Consider the following 13,175-nt stretch of genomic DNA (forward strand, 5'->3'; position numbering starts at 1 on the left):
TACCTATCGGCAAGTGCCGGAGTGAGGCAAAGAATGCTTCGAATTAAAAGCTAGCCCGCATAACATACATTCGCCAACATCTCCTTTAATACGTAATAAAATGACTAACCAGGATTGTCCTCAACGGCATACATTCATTTGCAGAATAATGCATATTTTGAAAAGAACGTTTTTTTTTTCATCTAGATACTAAGGCTGAAGAACTGGACTTTGACGCAGACCATTCTTGACGAAAAATCATTTCTCTTTCTCAAATCATTTCTCAAACCAGTTTTCTATTTATCCCTATTTTAAAAGGCGGATAGCTTTATTTAGGATCTTTCACCTGTTTCGTGGCGGTCGGTGGTCGGTCGCGGTGTCTTTTACCGCAGACACAAAATGCGCTTATGCAAAGGCATGGGCTCTTGCGTAACCGAGTTGCGGGCGTGTTTGGCACCTAACGCCAGCTAGTAGAGCTCCACAGCTCTTTGAGACGCGTGTGCTGCAAGAACTTTAGGGTGTCCGAAGGTTTCGACGCTGTGGCGGAGCGCTCTGGGAGGACAGCCCTCCTCTTCGCCCGCCGCCCTCTCCCACTGCGGTGGCTGCAGGAGAGAAGGATCGCAGTCGCAATCCACGCCGGTTGTCGCTCCGCTGGTAACAACGCCCATATGACGAATGGGCTTATACTCGCCCACTTACAATACCGTAACAGACGTGCTTGTAACGGCTACGTTATCGACGGAAGGACGCAATAAAACAACAAATGCTGCCTCATATGCCTTCAAACGCATCATTGATTTATTCAAGCGAATAGCATACAGGATGCGTCCGGCTATCCATTCACAGTGGCAATATTGTCAACGGTTTTCGCTCATTCTAACAAAGGGAATATTTATTGTACATGGTACTTGTACGTAGGAGGAGGAGGAAATAAAGAGAGAAGGCAGCGATGTTAACCAGAAACGCGTCTGGTTGGCTATCTTACTCTGGGGGACGGGAAAGAGTCGAAACATTTCTATGAGGAGCCAACCACGGTCCCTGTCCAAGAATGGTTTTAACATGCTTTAGCAGGTAGCTATTTGCGGCACTATGTTACACTATGTGTTAAGAGTGGCGATCTGCTTTTTACTGTGGCTTACTTGTGCGGGGGAGCTAACTTGTACTTCGAGCGCCGCTTCTTCAAGGGCTTCAAGGCCATTTAGCTGTTACCAATATTGCCTCCACAACGGTCACATTAGCGAGGTCGCACAATATAAATATCTAGGAATAACTCTTAACAACCGATTAACCTGGGGCAATCATATCTCTGAGATCTGTTCAGCTGCATTCATGAAGCTCTGTTTCTTGAGGCGAAAATAAAACCATACTCCTAGCCATATTAACTCTTGGCTTACAAAACTTTGATCATGTCCAAACTTGAATACTCGTCCGTAAGTTGGAACCCGCACACCACGAAAGACATATATCAGTTAGAGCTCGTTCAGAGAAAGGCAGTACGTTTCATTTTTCATAAGTACAGAAGGTCAGACTCCCCAACACAGCTTATGAAGGGGAATAATATCCCGTTGCTTAGTACACATAGAAAACTGAACCGCATGCCTTTCCTTCATAAAATTTTGGCAAGAAAGCTTAGGATTGCTCCCCCCTCATTCCTCAGGCACGCCACTACTCGAAGGACCCGTCATAATAGGGAAAACGCATTACAGCCTATTTTTGCTAAAACAAACTAATTTAAGCAGTTTCTTCCCTCAAACAATAGCTGATTGCAATGCACTTCCTGAATCGGTTTTTCGCTCTCCTGACATGGAACAGGCCCTCCAAACTTTGTTTCTTCAGCAGAAAGGAAACAATTTTCTTATCAGTAATATAAATATTGATTGCGTTTTGTTTCTGCTCTGTCATCTTCTAATTTTTTATTCTGTTGTATGTCACATGGAATGTAATCTTTTTTTTGCATGTACGTGCTGTTATAATTTCTGTGTTCGTGCCCCTCCTGCTTGGGCCAATCTGGCCTGCAGTATTGTGATAAAAAAAAAATATAGAACCCTCTTGAACGTTTACGCCCAAATTTGGTCGCAGACTCTGCGACAGAAGGCGCAGAGTCTCGAACGGCAGCGCCTCCAAACGTTAGTTGCCACGAGGAAACTATGCGAGAACGTCTCTTTAGCCGCGTCTACATGAATGCTACAGTAGCGCATCACATTTTCTACCCCATCACGAGTGATGCAATGTGCCAGCGTTTGCATAAAGCGCATCACCCCTGGCGCGCACACGGTGTTACACGTTGAAGGCGAAGCAGCGCTTCCAGACGCTTCCGGAGCTACTACGCCACACCGCAGCTCGGCGAGCGCAGCGGACTCAATTTCCCAGAATTCCTAACGCGACGTGATAATTCCTAAGGCGACGTGAGAGTAAGTCGGCTTGCTCGTTTCAATCCATCCCTGTCTAGCGCATTAATGCGACGCGCTTTCCAGGCGCATCTGCCCCGCTTACACAGATGCGATGCGCTAAGAAGTTGGTGTGACGCGATGCGATGCGCCACTTGTCGCATTCATGTAAACCTGGCTCTTATCACTATGCCACCTTACAGTACCACAATGTTCAACATCATGGTGGTACCTTATAGGATGCGGTTTTACCACCGTGTCAGACTGAAAGCTATCTTCGCGATCGGCTCACGAAAATGGTTAGACAGTAATCTCAAATCTCGGTTAGCTCCCAAAGAAGGCTAAACGCATTAAAACAACGTTTGTTCTACAAATAGACACTAATATACCATGGTTTATCATTGCATATCTATAAGTACGCAAGATGTGTACAGACAATAGAAACCGGGATCGATTGATTTACATACTCAACATGGAGATGCATTACGCAAAACATTTTGTACACACATATCACCTCTTTAAGCATTTATCTGACTATGCTAGTTCCAGTTCCTCAAGGAACAGGGTACCCATAAAACGCTTAAGTTGTTGGCGACTAATAAAGGGAAAACCAGACATCCACTCATTCGTAGCTAATGTTACAGAGGAAACAAATACGGGTTCCTCGAAAGAAAAGCCTCGCAGTTGAAGAAACATTCGTCCTGGTCCGGGACTCCAACTCGGGACCACCGCCTTTCTGGGGCAGCTACTCTACCATTTTAGCTAACCAGGCGGCTAGCAGATGGTAGGGCGAAGTCGAATTTGTCAACAACTCGAAGCAAAGGCAAGAGTTTGACGTAATAGTTCTGCGGAAACCCACAAGGTGGAGAGAATGAGGTTGATGGGGACAGAAATCAACATTCATAACTTTAAAGATACCCTTCAATAGGAATGAATGTGCTGCCTTGTAGTGTCAAATTTCAAATTGCAGCGCCAAGAGCCTTGTCGTGACGTACACTTGTCGTAGCGCAGAGTTGCGTTTGGGAGCGGCATCATAGCCTTCGCCATTCTTTTTCCCGCCATCTTCAACTTACCCCAAAGGATGAGATGTCGAAATTCGTGAGCGACTGTACATTTTCCGAATGTGATGTTTAGGTTATGGCGGCAACAACCATCACGTCAATTTTTTATGTTTGGATATATCCGATTAATTGTATCATCCATGTATAGCTGTATCATGATAATTGTACCATGATAATTGTGTCAGTCAGTCAGTCAGTCAGTCAGTCAGTTTTTATTTGCAGGAAAATCACATCATCCTGCGGGTGGCAGAGACTAAAGGCATGATTGCCTGACGAGGTCTCTGCCCCCGTAACAAAAGGAGCCGTCCACAGCAGTACAGCAGAGAGCTGGTAACAAAAGAGAGGCGGCGTTACAAATAGTACACGTATACAGCCTACATCATACATACATCATACATTCTATACAATATGGGTGTACTTAAACACTATGGACAGTTTATTTTTTTAAAAAATCACATTGAAGATTCACTCATATCACAAAAATACTTAAAATGAAGTCAACAATTGAAACGGAAATTTACATTTGTCATTGTAACTTAACAATTTCAACGAAAAACAGAATCGACGGAAAACAAAATGGACCGCAGTTCACGTTTGAACGTTTTTCTGGGTAGGCAGAAATCCAAAACAGAAGCACAGCTATTTAACATGTCTATTACCTGATATTCCAGATCTTGTTTGCCATAATTTGTTCTGACTTTTTTATTTCTGCGTTTGGGGTTACGGATATCATATTGCGCCAAGACAGGTGTGTAAATACTGTGGAGTTTCTGTTTATAAATTCGCTGTGCCAGTATCCATAAATAGACTTTATTTGCAGGTAAAACATCAAATCTAGGAAATAGTGGTTGTGTCGGCAACAAACTAATAGGGCTGGTGTGGTTCACAAAAATCCGGAGGACACGTTTTTGCAGCAGCTGTAGCCTATCATAGTTTCCTTTTGTCGTTGTCCCCCAGACCAGAATGCCATACAAAAGTTTAGAATAGAACAGGGAGTAATATAGTGATTGCTTTAGCCAAAGGGGTATAAGAGGAGCTATTTTTCTAATACATCCAACAGACTTCGCGAGTTCGGAGAGCAGATGATTGACATGGGGGGTCCAAGACAACTCTTCACTAAACCATACCCCAAGGAACTTTTGCACACTTACTTGTTCTAAGTTATGTCCTCTGTACTGTAAGTTAATCATTTTTTTATGCTTATTGATTGGCTTAAATATCATGTACTTTGTTTTTACTGCATTCAACTGAAGTTTGTTTTGTTGCAACCAGGCGGATAAATCACTTAAATACAGATTGGCCGATTGCTCAATGTCATGCAGTGATCTACCTGTAAAGAATAAACTAGTGTCATCTGCAAACATGGTTATTGTGGGTGTTCTTTGTAGTTCCGTAATGTCATTAACATATAAGAGGAAAAGTAACGGGCCTAATATCGAACCTTGCGGGACACCTAGTTTAATGTCAAGCTGTTTTGAAGAACTACAGTCTATTTTAACAAACTGACGCCGAAACGATAAGTAGCTCTTGATAAGGTCCAATGTGATACCTCGAATTCCATAGCAATCTAATTTTATAGCTAAGATTTCGTGGTCAACGGAATCAAAAGCTTTGCGCAGATCGAGAAATATGCCTAAGGTGAAAAGCTGATCTTCGAAATTTCTGATTATTTGCTGCTTGACGGCAAGGAGAGCGTCCTGAGTTGTCTTGTTTTTCTGAAAACCATACTGTGAGGGTGATATTATGTGATACTTGGTTAGATATTTTGACAGCCTGTTATTGATTGACAATTCGTAAATCTTTGAAAACACCGGTAGCACTGAGATTGGCCGGTAATTAGTAATATCGTCAATTCTACCTCCTTTGTGTATCGGAATTACTTTGGCCAGCTTTAATTTATCTGGGAAGACTCCAGTAGAAAATGTGAGACTAATGAGATAGGCTAGGACAGGGCTGATAATTAGTGACACTCGCTTTACAGGTTCAACTTTAATTTCATCATACCCACTTGCGACATTATTTTTTAAGCATATTATAAGACCATTGATTTCTCTTTCGGTAACGGCATCCAAAACAAATGAATTTACTCGACGAGAAGGCCAGTAGAGCCCACTTTGTTGAATAGACGGCTGGGGTACGGCTGCATTAATGAAATACTCGTTAATTTCATCTGCTAGCGTCTTGCCTCCTATAGAGTCATTGATTACTATTTGGTCAGCCTTAACCAGTGATGGGTTCCTTCCAGTAAGATAATTTACCTGTCTCCAGATCTTTGCCGGATCCGTTCTTATCCTAGCAAACATTGCTTCATAATATGCAAGTTTGGCTTTCTTTATATCAGCGTTTAATTGATTGCGATATTTTTTAAATTCTTTGAACAAGTCATCGTCTTTGCATTTTATGAATTTGTGGAACATATTATTTTTCTTCTTGATGCGTTTTAGCAGGGCGGTGTCAATCCATGGCTTTTTAATCTTCCCATTGCATTTCTTATACTCTCTCAGTGGAAATGCATCATTGTAGCAACTAAGAAAGACCCGAAGAAAAACCTCATACGCAGAATTTGCATCCTGCTGTAAGTACACATTTGACCAGTCAGCCCGCTCAATTAAAGAATGAAAGTAGCTTAACGATGAGTCGTTCACCACCCTATGTTCAAGCCTGCTGCGTTTATAGTTCGTGGTTAGGATGTGTTGTGTGGCAAAAAATATAGGCAGATGGTCACTGATGTCACATGATAATGCCCCTGCTTTGAAATCTGATGCATTCAGGTTTGAAACACATATATCTATGGAAGTATAACTTTGTGAAGTAATTCGGGTTGGCATAGAAATAGCATTTTCGCACCCATAAGAGGATAAAAGATTCATCAAGTCGCGCGCAGAAGAGTCGTCGGCCAACGTGTCGATGTTTACATCTCCCAAGAGAAAGAACTGCTTATTAGTATTAATACAATAGATTATTACATTTTCTAAATGCTGTAGGAAATGCCGCTTGTATCCAGTCGGTGGTCTGTACAGATCAGCAATTAAAAACGTGCTGGTTTCCACCGTTAGGCACTCTATATCCCTATTCATAACTGTGCACTCATCAACAATATGATATGCATACTTTCGCTTTAGATAAATAATCAGGCCACCACCTCTACCAGTTCTGTCTAATCGTATTGGAATGTAATCAGTGAAACAAGGAGAAGGCTCATCTTTGCTTAACCATGTTTCTGTGAACATGAATGCGTCAAAATTAACTTGCAGGGACTTTAGCCAGATGTCCAGCTCATCTTGCTTGTTCCTCATGCTACGAACATTTAAGTGTAATAAGGAAAAACATGGGTGTAAATATTGAAGATTTGATTTTAGCGTGGACGATTCAGTAATGAAAGAGGATGAGTTGAGCATCATACTGATTAAATGAGAAACCCGGACCAACACAATGACGTCTAAGATTATTTGATGTGGGCGATATCTTGTTTGTTTGCAATTCGAATGGCATCGGTCTGTTCATCTTTCCGTGCCAAAATTTTACCCGAGCTGACCCAGACGTATTTCCATCCGGCTTTTTTCTTTTCCGCAAGGGCAGCCCCAAGAAGTTGCTTGTTCTGTCGTGTTAAGTGCTCATTCACGTAAATGGTAGTGATGCCTGTGCCCTTATATCCGACATCTTCAGATGACAGCTTCTTTTTTTTTTGACTTGGCAAGGAACGTGTTGCGCTTGGTTCGCGATATGAACCGTACAACGATGTTCTTATCCTCTCTGCGGGCCGTGGGCACCCGGTGGCAAATGTCGATATCAGTATCAGTTACCGCTTCACCAACAAGTTCACCGATCTTTTTTATCACTGAGGTCGAGTCGAGCTCCTCTGGCACACCCCTGATTTCCAGGTTATTACTTCGCTGATATTGTTCGAGCTCGTCCACTTTCTTTTCAAGTCTCTCGTTTTCCGCTTTGAGATGTTGATTCTGAGCTGTTAACGCTTTTATTTCTTGATGTAACGCCTTGATGTCACCAGTAATTGCCTTAACTTCATCACAGGTGTCGCTACAGAAGCGCAGACTATCTTTTATTTGCCTCATTTCAGCCCGCATTTCCCTGCGGAAGTCTGAAAACGCACTTGCGAGCTCCTTTTCTTCTTTCTTTGACATCGTGTGCCCACGTCAAAAAGCAGTCAAAATACAAAATATATATCTATTTTTGGTTGTCCGGCAGCAGTGCAGCAAGCAAGGTAATTACTATAACGTGTCAAGGTCGTTTGTTCTTACCTGTAACGATATACAGGATCACTTAGTCGCCCTGCTCGCTGGGTGCACTGCTGCCGGACTGAAGAGCGAAGCAAGGATTCCGGGCTTATGTAGGCAGCCGGGCACTCTGCTCCGTCAGCGTAGGCAGAGACGAGAATGCGCAGTAGGATGCACGGGCGTCACGGTAACCAAAGGACACAGGCAGCCTGCGTCGTTGATGGCAAGCCGAAGCGTTGATCCAAGGCCCCAGGAAACGTGTGGCTGTAACGATATACAGGATCACTTAGTCGCCCTGCTCGCTGGGTGCACTGCTGCCGGACTGAAGAGCGAAGCAAGGATTCCGGGCTTATGTAGGCAGCCGGGCACTCTGCTCCGTCAGCGTAGGCAGAGACGAGAATGCGCAGTAGGATGCACGGGCGTCACGGTAACCAAAGGACACAGGCAGCCTGCGTCGTTGATGGCAAGCCGAAGCGTTGATCCAAGGCCCCAGGAAACGTGTGGCTGTAACGATATACAGGATCACTTAGTCGCCCTGCTCGCTGGGTGCACTGCTGCCGGACTGAAGAGCGAAGCAAGGATTCCGGGCTTATGTAGGCAGCCGGGCACTCTGCTCCGTCAGCGTAGGCAGAGACGAGAATGCGCAGTAGGATGCACGGGCGTCACGGTAACCAAAGGACACAGGCAGCCTGCGTCGTTGATGGCAAGCCGAAGCGTTGATCCAAGGCCCCAGGAAACGTGTGGCTGTAACGATATACAGGATCACTTAGTCGCCCTGCTCGCTGGGTGCACTGCTGCCGGACTGAAGAGCGAAGCAAGGATTCCGGGCTTATGTAGGCAGCCGGGCACTCTGCTCCGTCAGCGTAGGCAGAGACGAGAATGCGCAGTAGGATGCGCGGGCGTCACGGTAACCAAAGGACACAGGCAGCCTGCGTCGTTGATGGCAAGCCGAAGCGTTGATCCAAGGCCCCAGGAAACGTGTGGCTGTAACGATATACAGGATCACTTAGTCGCCCTGCTCGCTGGGTGCACTGCTGCCGGACTCAGGCCATGCATCCGCGCAAGGTGCGAGCACAGAACGTCGGAAGGCGCGCCTGCTACTGCTTGCGGTGAAATCTCGAATGCCGATAGCATCAGGGTTGCGGTGGTCTCTGAAAGCATCGGCGAGCTTGTGCTTGCCGCGTCGCTGTGCCTGCGAGAGTGAAATTTGCGCCTAGTGGAGCCGGTGGGAGAGCATCTGAATCGGTGATGAGTGAGGTGCCGCCGAACGGAAAGCGGACAGCTTGCGGGACCGTCCAAGGAAGGAGAGTGGCGGGCCGTATAGTGTAGCCGAAAACGCATACGCTTGGCCCAGTGAATTCCTTGGAAAGATTTGTCGCGCAGCTGCCTTTCAAATGGGTAGGAAGCTCAGGGACCGAGTAGCGGTTTGCTGCTGGGGCCTGGGCGTTCTAACGATCGGCACGGTTGGACGCTGGTGATGTTGGACGACAAGACGCGGAATGACGCACCGGTTCAAATGGCGAGAACTGTTGGAACTGAGGGCTCGAGGTGGCGTAGCGAGCAAGGACGGTTGCCGCTCAAGGCGAGGCTGGTGGGGTGGCAGCCGGAGCCTGGAACCTTGTTGAGAAGGAAGTGGCTGTACAGCTGCATGAACCAGATGCCCGCATGTCGATGTAGAATTGCCGGACTCCCTACAACAGCGGGACGTCTGTGGGCCCGCGTGAGGCCACGTCCCTCTCGCCTTGGTAGAGTCGGGGCATTAACGCTGGCATGACTGGGCTCAGTCGTCCGGGCCACCAATTTGTAGGAGGCAGCGCGAGGAGGTGGCCGCCGTAGCCACGGTTTATTTATGCCAGCCAGCCACACGCATGGGCAGTGGTATCGGCCTGACCTCAGGAACGGCCGATACCACAGCCGCTCAGGTAGAGCTCGCCTATAATGTGTTCTATCCTCGCGCTACATAAAAACTGAACCATCTTCTTCACCGCCTCTGGAGGCCATAGACGCGCCGCTACAGCATCGATTATTTCCGTTCGATTTTATTGCTTTCTTATCACCCGACGCAGAGGGCCAGTCGATCCCGGTGATAACATGGGTGTGTAGCACCGCTTTAGCCAGTGGCGTAGAGCGTAAAAGAATGAGATGGGAATACGACAATAACATTCCAGTCTTATTCCTCAATTATACCCGTAGAGGTTTCTAATGACCCAGACTTTAATTATGATAACCTATAACCAGCCATAACAAAAACATAATTTGGTAGAGGCCTCTGGAATAACATATTTCCTTATTTTAACGCACATTATTATTATTATTATTATTATTATTATTATTATTATTATTATTATTATTATTATTATTATTATTATTCATAGGGATTATATGGAGCAGCCGGAGGCATACTGCTTCCCCTATGCCACTCCGCTTTGACCCCATGCAACCCTACCTTACCTTCCTAAAATGACAATTTTCTGAGGAAAGATTTGGGTGCCTAATGTCGCGTAATAAATGAGCTCTGAACATGCTGCGGTGTAGAGAGAGTGTAGGAGACTCCTAAAAGAAGGAGCTGACCTTGACCTTCTCTTAAGAGCATTGTTCAAAACCATGCCGTCCTTCTCCCCGTTCTAGCTGATTCATTAAGCAACGGTTCGGAATGAGGCATTGCCAATAAGTTTCATACTGTTGGGAGAACAGCACACACATATATATATACGACCCACTCCGCGAGTGAACCAATGCGGTCGTTGAAGTCAAGGTCGCCGACAGCAGCAAGCGAAGAAGCCCGAACCAGAGGCGCTTCCCCTGCCCGACCTGGTTGCCATTTAGAGGCTTGTACCCGCCGTGGTTGCTCAGTGGCTATGGTGTTGGGCTGCGAAGCATGAGGTCGCGGGATCGAATCCCGGCCACGGCGGCCGCATTTCGATGGGGGCGAAATGCGGAAACACCCGTGTGGTTAGATTTAGGTGCACGTTAAAGAACCACAGGTGGTCAAAATTTCCGGAGTCCTCAACTACGGCGTGCCTCATAATCAGAAAGTGGTTTTGGCACGTAAAACCCCATAATTATTATTATTATTATTTAGAGGCTTGAGGGGTGATCAACTCCTGCGAAAAAGACGACAGACGACAGAGAGAACTATACAGGACAGAACGCAAGCTTCTTGCTGTCGGCAGTTTCTTGCTGTCCTTCGTTTTCCTTTTCGCGCTCGTCAATGATTCCTCAAGTCTGTAATAAGCACCACGTAGACCAACTATCTTCTCTAAGTTGCTATTTAGAGCGTGCATGTTAATTTACGTTTCACTTAAAGGGAGCGAGTAGGGATATCCACAATGGCACGATGAGAACTGCGATACTTATAATTTTGTTTTGTCAGTCTCTTTTCTTAGACGAACCGCATCACGTTTAACCAACGCCGTATTTGTTGAGAAGCCAATGTATTGCATTATATTGTGAGGTGTTCTAATTGTAGCAGGATATGGCTTTCCACGAGATTGCAGGCTGTTACAATTCTGTGCAGGACAGATCATTGAAGGCAGATACTGGTGGGGGCAACGTTGCTCATTCTCTCTACGCCAGTCAGCGCTTTCTGAACGAAGATGAATATTCTTTGGTGTCACACCGCCACAGAAGCGTAGGAAACCCTTGTCACATATGCAGAAATCTTAAATAAACAATATTTCCTTGCAATGAACACTACAGTGGTGTCCGCTGTCCGAAGAGAGAGAGAGCGTGCAATTTACCATGGTAAATGTATTAATTCAAAAGCCTGTATCTCCTACGTGCTCTCAATACAACTCATAAAGGCTTCGATTCCACAGGGATGACTCTACCGAATATTTCTTTTTAAGTTTACGCTAGCGGTGAACATCAAATTCTAAAGCGTAGTGGCACTGAAATTCTGAGAAATAAGTTTCTGGGTAGTCAGCCAAAGATTAGCCTGCGAACGAGATAAAAACTGCAAGTTACTCGCACATAAATTGAGAACTTGCGCACACCTTCACGAAACAAAATAAACGTGTTTCCGGTCATCATCAGCCTATTTTCGCGCCCACTGCTTCCCGTATTCTAAGTACAAATTCGAGCATTTTATCAATCACAGTTCGATCATTTAGGAGCCGAAACCACGGTATAATTACGGGACACGCAGTTCCGGAGGGGGGGGGGGGGGGGCGGTGGCCTTCCGGAATAATGTTAATAACTTGGGGTCCTTTGACGTGCACCTAAATCTAAGTACATGAGCGTTTTCCCATTTCGCCGCCATCGAAATGCAGCCGCCACGGCCGGCATTTGATGCCGCGACCTCGTGCTTAGCAGCGTAACGCCGAAGCCACTAAGCAACCAGGGCGGGCCCTTCATAGATTGGTTAGTCTTAGCAGCGTAACGACTGCCCCGCCCAGAATGCTAGCAAATGGAGCTTTCCTCGTCTAATATTCTTTTTTCTTCTAAAGGTGCTAGTTTGTATTTCCTCTGGATCATTCTAATGAGATTCTTGGTACGACAATTGCTTTTCTTTTTACAAAGGGCATGATCGTTTTTTTTTTTCGTTTTATTCCTTCTTTTTTTTTTAATGCGTGTGTAGAAAAAAATTGAACATCGAAAGCTTGCTGAAAGCAGATGACGCGCGATCGCACGCAAAGAAGCGCAACTCCAACTCATCTCGCAAACGTCACGGAAAATTCCCCTAACGGTCCCGAACTCTTCGCTAACTACTCGCGTGGCCTGCAGGGAACGGCTTGGAAAAGATGTATGTCCCTATCAGCATGGTTAACGGGTTTGTTGCCAGAAAGTGCAAGCGGCTAGAACACGAGCCACTGAAAAGGCGCTGTGCGCGCCATGAATGCTGTTTTGGTGGCGCCACCCAATTCTATTAAGCCCAGACACTGTACGCAGCAAATCAATCTACCTGCAATCGATGCGGGCCCTTTCATATGCTTCAGACACTCGTGTCAGATGTGAAAGACGTAGGCTCCGTCAAAAAGAGAAAACTTGGAGTTTTTCCAATGAGCGATCGTTGCACCTTATAGGCATGTGGAGCACTCTCTAACGGCGAAGCCTTGGAAGGAATGATGTGAGGAGTACATTCCAATTTTACTCCTCTTACGGCTTCTTCGATGGCCTGAGGGGCGCCCAACAAATTCTCACAAGTCCCTATAGCTGCCAGTCGTGAGCGGTGGATGTTAAGAACGGAATAGAGTAATGCCAAATGAATCTTCGCATTGTAGCGTTTCTGTATAAAAATTGCCTGATCGTTTTGTTACATCCATATAAACCCCGACGCTCACAATGTCTACGGGCGCACTTCGTCATTCTTTGCGCATTGCACGTTGCGGCCAAACCTGATGTCGCAGTTACAAGGCCAAATCAAATGAGGTTATAACTTGGGCTGATTGGCACATACTCAGGTAAGGAAAACAGCGTATTTTTTGGCAGGGTCGAAATCCTGCTGACATTACTATTCGTTTTGCTTTGACAAGTAGCGATTGTCCTATCTGTCAACAGAGCAGGACGCAAAA

At 45.7% G+C, this 13,175-nt stretch overlaps 1 long non-coding RNA gene across 1 annotated transcript; it reads right to left on the reverse strand.

Moving 5' to 3' along the window:
- Positions 1–3,624: 3,624 nt before the first annotated feature.
- On the reverse strand, positions 3,625–7,840 carry LOC140215913 (uncharacterized). The gene is made up of 2 exons (XR_011892506.1): positions 7,687–7,840; positions 3,625–3,754 (listed from the first exon to the last, which is right to left on the reverse strand). It is a non-coding gene; the product is annotated as an uncharacterized lncRNA (long non-coding RNA).
- Positions 7,841–13,175: the final 5,335 nt, after the last annotated feature.

This window comes from Dermacentor andersoni, chromosome 2 (genome assembly GCF_023375885.2).
Source record: "Dermacentor andersoni chromosome 2, qqDerAnde1_hic_scaffold, whole genome shotgun sequence".
Taxonomy (NCBI): Eukaryota; Metazoa; Arthropoda; class Arachnida; order Ixodida; family Ixodidae; genus Dermacentor; species Dermacentor andersoni.